This window comes from Garra rufa, chromosome 9, assembly GCF_049309525.1.
Source record: "Garra rufa chromosome 9, GarRuf1.0, whole genome shotgun sequence".
Taxonomy (NCBI): domain Eukaryota; kingdom Metazoa; phylum Chordata; class Actinopteri; order Cypriniformes; family Cyprinidae; genus Garra; species Garra rufa.
Window position 1 is genome coordinate 1,788,589 of NC_133369.1, and position 12,502 is coordinate 1,801,090.

Below are 12,502 nucleotides of genomic sequence, written 5' to 3' on the forward strand. Positions count from 1 at the left end.
ACGATTATCGATTAAAATTGTGATTTAGTACGAAGATTGATTGATTTTTAAATGATAAAATAATAATTAATTAAATGCTTTCTTTTTTTATTCGAACTGAATTAAATATTTAAATATTAAATATTTCATTTAGTGGTAGCAGTAATTAAGTAATAATAATTCTTAAATTGTTTTTATTAAATGTTTATTTTATTTTTTGTTTTTGGCAAATTTTTGCTCCCCTAAAAAAACAGCATTTTTTAAAAGCACTTCAATTTGCAATTTTTATCAGATCTTTTTTTTTTTTTTTTTTTTGACCTGTAACTAAATGAAATATTCAATATTTTATGTAGTAGTAGTAGCAAAAAATATGTAATAATAATTAAATTGTTTAATTACGAATGTTTATTTTATTTTTTTCTACAAAGAATCATGATCAATGATTTTATTTTTTAGACAGCAATTTAATTTGCAATTTTTATCAATTGAACGTTTTTACCCCAAGTTAAATATTTAATGTTTAATATTTAAATAAATATTTAATTTAGCAGTAGCAATAATTATGTAATAATAATTTATAAAATAGTTTTTATTACAAATGTTTATTTTATTTAATTTTTCTTTTAAATTTTGTTTTGGCTTTTTTTTTTTTTTTTCCCTACAAAGAATCACAACAAACCAGTTTTTTTAATAGCACTTTAATTACAATTTTTGTCAGAGAAAAAAATATATTTTCCGCCAGACTGAATTAAATATTTAAATATTTAATTTAGTAGTAGCAGTAGTGACTTTTTATTTATATATATATATATATATGTATATGTGTGTATATATGTATATGTGTGTATATATGTTTTGGCACATTTTTGCTCCTCTACAAATAATCACAACAAACCTGAGATATATATATATATATATATATATTGTTACTTTTTTTTAAATAGAAATTTAATTCACGTTTTTAATCAGATTACATTTTTTCTCCCCAAGTTAAATACATATTTTAAGTAGTAGCAATAATTATGTATAAATAAATAAATCAGACATTTTTGCAGATAAAGTTATTGATGCAGGACAGATAAACAATCCAGATCTTTACTATGCATGAGTGTGAACACCTGTAGACAGTGTAAACCTTGATGATCACGTCAGTTAATCTTATGTCTTTTTAAATGCTAGAAAAGAGTGTGCATGTGTTGCAGACCACTTGTCAAGCTGAATATCTCCAGCACAGAATATTATTAAATTCCTCAATTGTATTTCCTCAGTATTTTCATGCAAAAATCAGCTGTTTCTGTTCTTTCCCAGGAGAGTCTGTAGCTCTGCCGCTTCGCTTTACATCACAGACGCAGTCATTAAATCCCAGAGCGTTCACAAGCTGCATGTGTGAGCAGCATCGATCTCGCTGTGACTTATGCTCAGACGCTCTGAAATGTCCTGATTTCACTCTTACAGAAGTTGGTTTGTCCTGCAGGGAGAGCCGATCGATAAAACAGAGATGAGAAATATAGATGGACGAGTGCGACCGCCAGCACTTTTAGTTAAAAACTCCTGCTGACTAGACTTCCACAAGCTGTGTTGTAGTTTTATGACATAGTGTTGAAGAAATTAATTCTTTATTGGTTTGTATTTGTAAGGAAATGAAAGATGATGAATGCAAGTCGCTGTGAGGTGGAGATGTTGCAAAATGTACTAATAGTGGCAGTTTGTGTGGATTTTGATGGTTTTGTTCTGGTTGAGGGTCAATTTGACTAAGCTTTTTTGACTGAAAGCTGAATAAGCTTTCCATTAGGGCTGCAACAACTAATCGATAAAATCGATTATTATCGATAATGAAATTCGTCGACTGCAAAATTCGTCGACTGCAAAATGGAGTTATGTAAACCTGGCTTTATACAGTATAACACTGGAGATAATTAAAAAAAGAAATAAGTGTTAAATAGGCTATTAAACAAACATTCGTTGCAAAACTTCCTAATAACCTCGACAGCTGATCAGAATTACTGGCCCGAGTTCTCTTTCTCTTCCCCATTGCACAGCTGCTGTTTTTAATAGCAAAGTAATTACATTTATTTTCGTTTCTTTAGTTTATAAAGTTAATTTAGAAATATATTTGGAACACATTTTGTTTGTGAAATTCAAGTTTTTGTTTTTTAAAGTAATGACCAAGCGGCCAGCGGCAGACAGATCAACTTAGCCTTCTCAAGTCATCACGATTTAAATTAAAATCCTTAGATATAAAAAAAAACTTAAAGCATATCACATTAGTTTAATCTAGATAAACGTGTACTAATAGGCGCACATCCAATCGTTTGTGCGGAGAGTGAAAGCTTTGCAGGACATGGTGCCGCCAGCGCTATGTGAAACTTCGTTTTTGCTCATAAATGTAAGAGTAATAAATTTACTTTTAATTATTACTTCACTACTATAAAACGAAATGATTCAAATCGAAAACAAAACTCTTTCATTAGCTATAGGCTTAATCCATAAAGATGCATTAAGGCATTAAAAGTGCAGTTAGGATCGTCAGCTTCATCTTTGAGACACTGACTCAGAAAATACTAGTTTATTAATAAATAATTTGAATATCTCCTTTTTCCCCCACCACATTCATGGTAATTGCTTTAACTGGGGCTTTGCGGCCAGTTTAAGCTTGTCTTTTCTCTTTATTATGACAGGTGAATTAGTCAACTAATTGATTAATCGAAAAAATAACCGGCCAACTAATCGATTATCAAAATAATCATTAGTTGCAGCCCTACTTTCCATTGATGTATGATACAGCTATTTGAATATCTGGAGTCAATGGAAACCCATTTCTGCCAATAATAAAAAAAAAAAATTATTGCAACTTTTTTTGCTCACAATTGCATGATACAAACTAGCAATTCTGACTTTTTTGTTCTCAGAATAGAGATATAAACTTGCAATTAAGTTATTTATAATTATTTGTAAGTCCAATTTTGAAGGGGGGAAAAATCTGATACATTCCGAGAATTATCAGGTTATATCTTGCGGTTATGACAAAAAAAAAAGTCACAAGTGTGAGATATAAACATGCAATTCTGTAAACATATTCTTTTTTTTCTCCTCAGAAATTGACTTTAACTTTCGAGTATGTCTCAAAATTCTGAAAAAAAGTTAGAATTGCAAGATACAAACTCGCAATTGCGAGGAAAAAAAGTCAGAATTGCGAGTTTATGTCTCACAATTGTGAGGACTTTATGTCCCACTATTCTATTATAACTTGCAATTAAGTTTATATCAGTTCTGAGGAAAAAAAGTCACACAAATCTTTTTTTTTCTTCTTTATTCAGTGGTGGAAACAGGCTTCCATAGGAATCTGATGGTCCAAAAAAATCTAAATATTGATAAAATCTCCATGTATTGATAAAGTTGTCCAAATGAAGTTCTTAGCAATGCATATTTACAAATATTAAATATTAAACATTAAGTTAGATTGCATTGCATTGGGTCACAATTGATGAACTTTGCATCATTGATTCTGTTTAATACTGTGATGCTGCATCTGTTTCTGTAGTTGAGGTCAAAAGTTTACACCCCCCTTTCGCAATCTGCAAAATAAGTGGGATCATACGAAATGCATCTTGTTGTTTATTTAGTACTGCCCTGAATAAGATATTTCATAGGGCTGTGCAATTAATCGCAATCGCAAAAAAATCGCGATTTAAGCACATGCAATTTCTAAACCGCATAAGGCTGCAATTTTATCTATTAATTTATTTAGATTTTTATTCAGAAATACGTCCTTGTGCACATGATTTTAATATGTTAACCAATCAGAGCTCACTCCATGCACGACGAAGCTGAGCGGGAGAACCGAATAGGCGAGCAGGAGGAAAGAACATAAAATATGGATGCAGGTCAAAATAAAAATGATTTGGTGCCAAAGAGAAATTCACTGTCAGTCGTTGGGGAGTATTTTGGATTCAGGAGAGAGGATTTTACTACAGTTTTGTTTATTGAACTTAATACTATGTTATTTCATTGTGAAATGTTTTGTTATGCACTTCTTGTGCACTGAATACATTTAGAATGCATGTATGTAGCTTGTTTGAAAAAGCAAAAACAGTTGCCAAAATCGCAAATAAAATCGCAATCGCAATATTCATTCAAAAAATTGCAATATGATTATTTTGTCCATATTGCACAGCCCTAATATTTCACATAAAAGATGTTTACATATAGTCCACAGGAGAAAATAATAGCTGAATTTATAAAAACGATCCACAGCTGTAAAGTTGACTTAATTTGATGTCATCAATGCTTTTTTTTTTTTTTGGCTGCAGTTGAGTTTAATGTAGACTTCAGAAGCTATACGACCAGTTTGTGTTTCACTGGTATAAATCTGGACTCTGAAGTTTATCCAAACTGCTGTGTCATTGTAAGACGTCACGTGACTCATCTTCATTTATCACTGCCGCTGCGAGACGAGAGGCGTCTGAATCTGATGATGAAGTGATGAACGGAGCAGATAGCTGTCAGAGTCTTGGGGAAAACAAATAATGGCACTGAGGTGTGTGCAGACATTATTTACACACTGAATCATTGTAGAAAGTCTGACAGTAATTGTCTTTTTGTTGAAGCCAACTTGCCAGTCAGTGTTACTAATGGACTCTTTGCTCTTTACCAGTCTATATCACAGACTTTTTCTTTAATTTTCTTCTTATCTAAAATTAATGGCCCATCTGTTCAGATCCCATCCAAGCAGTTTAAAAGGACAGTTCATCTTAAAGTGAAAATTAGCTGTTAATTTACTCACCACAACTTTTTTCTACATTAGAACGGTAAAGAAGATTTATAGTTGAAATTTTGGTCCTTGGTGATTCATAAAGTGCAAGTCAATGACCAGCATTTTAAGAGTCAAAAGAAGCATATCAAGCAAGACTAAATTAATACCCATGACTCCCGATAATATATTTAGATCTTATAAAGTGAAACACTCAGTCTGTGCATGAAACTGAACATTATTTACAGCATTGTTACCTGTAATCCAGAGACTCAGACAAATGGGGGAATCTGATTCTTTTCTGTGAACTGATTCTTTTGAACAGTTCGTTTCAATGAACTGATTCAAATAAATGATTCTCCAGCCATTCTATAGAACTGGTCCAAAGATTTATTTTTCCAAAAAAAAAAATGTATGTATGCAAATGTAATAATATCCAAGGTACACATTTCTAGTAATTGTATTTTTAGAAAGCTGGAATATTTGTCCTCTCTCCAAATTTGTCACTAACGAAATACAGTAACAATTTAATTAGAACGGTTATATTGACCTATTAACAATTTGCTTAGATTGCACTTTTTTTTGCCGTTTTATTATAAGGTATTCCATAACAGTATTTCAAGTGTAATTTAAGAGATTTGTTGTATTTTGAATCCAGTTTTTCTTTGTAAAAGGCAAAAAGTTGATCATACTGAGTTCAGAGTTAAGGATTCATTAATTTGAATATATATTGAACCAAAAACTATCGTAACATCTTAGTTGATAATTCAGTATACTTTGTTTTTGACAAGGGATATGTTTCGGTAGTGACAGTAATGCTTTGGTAGCGACCACATCACATTACAGAATTTTAACTTGCATGCTAAAACGCAATAAAACATAATAAAAAAACAAATAAAAAAAAGAACTGTACTAAAATGATGTTTATTTCCCCCAAATATACGGATTGTGGGTTCCCTTTCGTCACTTGGCCAAAAGACAAAAACATACAGTTTTAGTAGTGGCATGAAATTGTAAGACATTTTTTTTTTTTTAAACATCAAAATTCGTAATTTACAAAGAAAATATAAAATAAGTATTTCTTTGAACTTTTGAACTTTTTTGAACTGACTTAAAAAAGATACTTTTAAAAGCAACAATGGGAAAAATTACAAAAAAAATTCTAATATAATTTTCGTAACTAAGTAATTTTCGTAATTTAGGTGTTATGGTTCGGGACAGCCACCTCCCAATTGAAAGTACCCAATAAATTATGATTTATGTAGCTTACTAATATTTTAAATAGTATTGTGGGTTTTAATAGATAAAAGAAGGGTCTTATTAAAAAACATGCTTTTAAATGTGTTTTTGGTACAGCACCAGTTCTGTAGAATAGCCCATATTATAATTATAGTATTAAAGCACCCAATAATAATATGAAACATGGATGTTGTACATGTCTGAAGCATTTAAAGTGAATAAACTAGTCTTCATCAGCTTACCTTTTGACAAAAACATTGAGAAACCATAAAAACAATCATTTGGCCTCTTCGTTCAAGTGTTTGGTTCACACATCAAACTCTTTCCTCAGTTTCAGGAGCCACAGATAATATTTTTGTGTTGCCTGATATGATTTCTTTGACTCTTAAAATGACTGTAGCTGCTGACTTGCATTATATGAATCACCTAGAACTACAGTTTCAGCTGAAAAACTGCTCTACTTTAAAAACAAATTCACCTACATCTTGTATAGCCTGAGGGCGAGTAAATTACCAGCTTTTCTTCATTTTTGTGACGTATAAACAAGCTGCTGACTGAGGGATCGTCCAGAATCAGATCTCTGTTAGGCCTCTTATGTTTCATTCAGAATAAATCATCATTGCTTTAACACTGATGGATGAACATCATTCCAGAGTGAAGTCTGTCTTTGCTCCTAAAGATTTAGTCGAGGTGTCCTTCCTTCATTGAGTCTGAGGAAAACATACTGACACAGTGTGGCCTGCATATGACAGGATCCGAAGAGATGATTGTTGTAGGATGATCCTAACATATTTTTTTAAAATAATATAGATTATATTAATAATCCTTTAGGCCTTTAGGTGTAATAATCCTATAATAAGTTTACAAGTGCAGTGTTATTTTAGTATTATTGAGATTGTATTTAGTTTTTTTTTTCTTCGTTATATTAGTATATCAAGTAATTTTATTGCAGTTAATATTTTATTTCAAGTTTATTTAGAGTTTTTTATCGTTTAAAGAAGAGCAAAAAAATTACTTTATGCATCAACTTTCTTGATATACTAAAATAACATGATAATGTAGATTATATTAATAATCCTATAGGCCTATAGGTGCAGTGTTATTGTAGTATTATTGAGATTTATGAATATTTTATTTATTTTTATATTTAAATTTTTTCGTTTTAAAGTTTTTGTTGTTTTAAGTAGTTTTTTTTTATTTGAATAGCTTTTATAAATTAAATGTTTTGGTTTTGGTATTTCAGTATATCAAGTAATTTTATTGCAATTAATATTTTAATTCAAGTTTTAATATTTTATTTCAATGTTTTAAGTTTTTTAATGGTCTTTGTTTTAGTTTTATATGATTTTTTCAGTTCATGTTTATTTCAATTTCAGTTCATGTTTTTTTATGGTTTTCATTTTAGTTTTGTTTCATTTTTATTTCAATTACTGTTTATTTTATTTAAAGTGTTTTTAATGGTTTTAATTTGTTTTAGTTTTACATAATTTTATTTGTTAATCTTTATTTTATTTCAATTAATATTTTTATGGATTTAGTTTTATATTATTTAATTTCAGTTAATGTTTATTTTATTTCAGTTAATAGTGTTTTTGTAGTTTTATTTCAGTTAATGTTTATTTCATTTAAATTAATAGTGCTTTTTATTGTTTTAATTTTAGTTGTAAGTTTATTTGTTAATGTTTGTTTTAATAGTTAATAGTGTTTTTTTATTGTTTCAAGTTTTATTTAATTTAATTTCAGTAAATGTTTATTTTATTTTAATTAATAAAGAGGTTTTTATGGTTCTAATTTTTGTTTTAGTTTTATATAATTTATTTCAGTTCTTTAAAAAAAATGTAATATAGTTAATTAAGAGTTTTTAATTTTTTTGTTTTGACATGATTATAGGTAATTCAAACTGAAAAATGGAATGTATTAATAAAACTACATACACAAATTATTTGAATTGTAATACTTTTTAAAACTTGAAAAAAAATTCATATTCATGATTTCATGATGATTTTTTTTTTTTTTTTTGGTAAATGCTGTCAAAAAATGTATTTGCCCAATAATTCATTCAGCAAAGAGACGTAGCGTGTCAAAACATCATTACATAATATGAACAGAAGTTGTTCTTGCATGAAAACACGCGTGCAAACAAGTTGAACAGGAGTACCTTTTTTTTCTCTGCTTTATTTTGCTCAGTTTTGGCCCGCAGCCTGAAGCTTTATGTCCTCTCTATTAAAGTTGTATTGTTTTTATGGTTATTGTTGTCATGAGATGGGCGATTTACCAGCGGTGTGTTTTAGTGTCAGGACTGCGTCTCTCGGGTCTCCTTTAGGGCTAATAGTTTACAGTAAATAATGCTCAGCATTTAGTGACCATCGTACAGTCTCTAGAGTCATTAAACACTGGTTTGGCTGTAATGAGAGCAGACGGCCAGGTGTTGAGTTTCTACTGCGCTTTTGTCCGTGTTTAAATCGGGTTTTGTGTACCTGGCGCAGGTGAACATCGTTAACTCATTCTGCTCTATAGATGGCTATTATTCTCAGAAATCAGACACTTAACCGTCTCTGTTCAGTCTAATCCTCAACTAGTGTGCATTTCAGGCCACCTTAGTGTTCTTTTAGCGATGAAAGTTGTGTAAATATCATGATTTTGAATATATTTGATTCATCTTTAAAGATTGTTTGAGTGACTGACTTCTTGATCGCCGTTGGTTGTTGCGTAACCTATAACTGTGCATGATTATATGCAAAGTTGCATTGTAGTATTTGCATTCATCTTTGTTTTTATATGGGTTCATGAGTTGATGGAAAAACCTAATAATTAACCTAATTGAATTAAAACAAAAAAGTGGCAAAATTAATCACAACAAAACTTGATTTTTTATAGACTTCAATACTTATTATTGTGTATTTATTATTATTATTATTATTATTATTATTATTATTATTATTGAAAAAGGTCTGCACAAATAAGTCATAATAATATATGATAAATTAAATAATAAATACATTTTGATGAAATAATAACAACAATAATGTATCATTAAAAATATTTTGTTAATTGTGCAACCTCTTTATTTTTTGGTTAAATTAAAATTGTTAATTAATATTTTAAAAATGTCATTTTTTTCAGTACTAATAATAAGTACTAATAATAATAATTTAGTGATTTAAAAAAAAATAAAATAAGTTAAATAAAATAAGAATATTGTATCATTATTAAAAAATACTTTTTATTTTAGTTAATTGCGCAACACTTGTTTCTTTATTTTTTTTATTTTTTTAAATAAAATAATTTATTAATGGTAAAAATTATGTGAAATAAGAAAAATAATAATATTAATAATGTATTATTATTTATAATTGTTTTATTTTAGTTAATTGTGCAACCCTTTTTTCTTTTCTTTGTTGAATTAAAATAAGTTTGTAATGATAATGTAATTTGTAAAAATAAATGATGATAATAATAATAATAATTATTATTATTATTATTATGTTTTTAACAATATTTCAGTTTTATTTTAATTGCATTTAAAAAGAATTAAAATAATAATAGTAATCGTAATTGAATATTTAGTAAATAAAAGAAAAAATAGTAATGATGAAAAAATAGTAAAATAAAGAAATATAATAATAATAATAATAATTATTATTATTATTATAATGTATCAATTAAAATATTTTATTGTAGTTAATTGTGCAACCCCATTTTTTTAATTTATAGTTGAATTAAAGTAATAAAAATTTAGTGATTTATAAAAAAAATTAATAGTTACTTATTTAGTAATGATAAAAATTATTAGTAAAATAAAATATATAAAAATGTTTAAATTAAAATATTTTATTGTAGTTAATTGTGCAACCCCATTTTTTAAATTATTATTATCATTATTATTATTAACAATTATTATGCTAATGTCTCAAGACACCTAGATAAAGCTGCAGTTAGTCCTTGTAAAACAATAGATATTCTATAGCATTTTGCATTTGCCAGTTTTGTTTATATATCACTTTGCGCGGTGGATATTGTTCTAAAGCAGCTTCACAAAAATTGCATTAAATGATGTTTTAAATTCTGAAAGGTCCTTTATTATCATTCTTTCTATTGGTCTTGATTATAAGATGTCACAGGCGTCTCCTGTTCCTCAATAAGCACGTTGACGCAGCACAGCCGCAGCGCATGTCGCATTCACCGACTGCTAAATTTTGTCACGAGGTGGTCACGGGTGGATGGTGTCACGCCGCAGCTGCGCTGAATCATATCATTGAGTGTTCATCCAGACGCACAGAGTGTCTCACACTGTCAGACTTCAGCTGGATTTAGACAAACCCTCTGCATTGTGTCTGGAGCTGTGCTTCAGGTCCATCAGCTGATTCTACAGCTTTCACATGCAATTCACAAATGAGTTTGTGTGTGTGAGAGAGAGTGCGTCTCCTGAGGGATTAACACACACACACACACACACACACACTCATGTTGGTTGTGTCTTTTTTAAGCTCTTTATCGCGCTCCCGCTGTGTCCGTCCCAGAGAGAAACACCCGCACACGTTGAAGATTACATAGCCAGTTTCTCCAGGCCAGTTTCCTCGAAAGAACAAGGCCTTTGAGTGTTTTATGTCTAATTATAGCATGGATATGTGTGCATACAGTGCTCATTTCATCACTGTATACTAGGGCTGGGCGATATGGCAAAAATGTAATCTCGATCATTTTTTCCCCATATTGAACGATAACGATATATATTTCGATATAAGCTGTTGATGTTGCCAGCTTTAAAATAGTATCCCAACAATGACTAAAGCCACAAAAATGAAATGGTTCATTAAATTACATTTAAAGTATAGTTTATTAACAAAAACAGATTACAGATTTGGCCTTAAAAATTAAAACAATTTACTAAAATAAAAAAAATAAAAATAAAAGTTGTGACAGAGTATGGTAAATGAGAGTAAATGTACAAAATGTAAACAAAATTATTGTAAAAACATAATTTGTAACACAATTATTTATTTATTATTATTATTAACACAATTGTTTATTTTCTCTATTATAGGTTGAGCTATTTAAATTAGAGGCAACCACTGCATTTTGAAACAATCTACAGTATAAATAGCAAAAAATTACGACACGGTTCTTTCTTAATCGTATTAAGTGCAGACAATTCAGCCATAATCTAAGTAGGCTACTCTCTAAATATTCAAAGTGCAAATAGAGACGGATATTTCAAGCATGATACAGAGCTATAGACATACACAACCTATCATAGTCTACATACTAATAACAGCCTAGATATGTCATGTAGCCTAATTTGCGCGCATTGGGGAGTCACTCTCTAAACAAGGGGGATTAAAATTGCTTTTGAATGCGCGTGCGTTTTTTGCTTTCGGTTTCAGTTTTAACAATCGCGCCAAACTCTCAGCTGAGCTAAGAGTCACTTTTCAGATAGCCAAACCACTTATATAACGGAATTCGTGCTACCTTTTTTGTCGACAATTTCAACATCTTTGGATAATAACTCGAAGTTAGTTTCACTTTCGTCACTGCTTCCTCTCTCTTTTTTTTGTCGTCCTGGTGTTAAGTTTGCTTCGCAAAGTGCGGTAGGAAATGAACTTTGTACTTTGACATGCACACGCACGCTGTACGCTGATTGGCTGTTGACGCATATTTCTACTGTGTGATTGGCTCTTAGATTAATCCATATCGAGCAAAAAATGTCTAGAGCCTATCATCGTTATTAACATAAATTTTATCGCGATTCGATATGATATCGTTTATCGGCCCAGCCCTACTGTATACTGTATGTTCATCACTTATATCTAAACTAATTTGATGTATACACACACATGGCTGAAGCTTCTTCTTTTTTTTACTGCATTTCATTGCTTTGTACTTGTACATGTGTGATGACAATAAAGTTGAATCTAATCTAAAATCTAATCTACTTATTGTTAGAGTTGATGGGAAAACTAATAATTAAATAATTTAAACTTAAATGTGCAGTAAACTGAAATATTTGTATCATTTTCCTTATAATTATTTGTAACAATAAATTATGTAATGTTAATATTATTTATAGTAAAATGTCCATATCAATAATAATAATAATAATAATGGATATCCAGATCACTCTTTCAACTGAATGTAAAATCACAACAAAACTTGGTGTTATTATTATTATTATTATTATTATTATTATTATTAATTTATTTATTTATTTATTTATAAAAAATTATTTTGTATTTATTTTATTTACGCAGCCCCATTTTAAAAAAACGCATTAAATTAATAATGTAGCAGTAATAGTTATAGTAATAAAAACAGTGCAAAAAAATAAATGTAAATCGCTATAGTAAAATTAATAATAATAATAATAATAATAATATATTAATAATACATACATATGATTTCTGTTTTATTTTGATTAATTGTTCAGCTCTATTTTTATTTTTTATAGTTTATTATTATTATTATTATTATTATTATTAATAATTATTTATTATTATTATTATTATTATTATTATTATTAATTTAGTAATAATAAAA

The 12,502-nt window shown here is 29.0% G+C and overlaps 1 protein-coding gene across 1 annotated transcript in view; it reads left to right on the forward strand.

Moving 5' to 3' along the window:
- znrf2b (zinc and ring finger 2b) overlaps nucleotides 1-12,502 on the forward strand; it is an 81,387-nt gene that overhangs the window by 37,482 nt on the left and 31,403 nt on the right. The window lies entirely within an intron of this gene.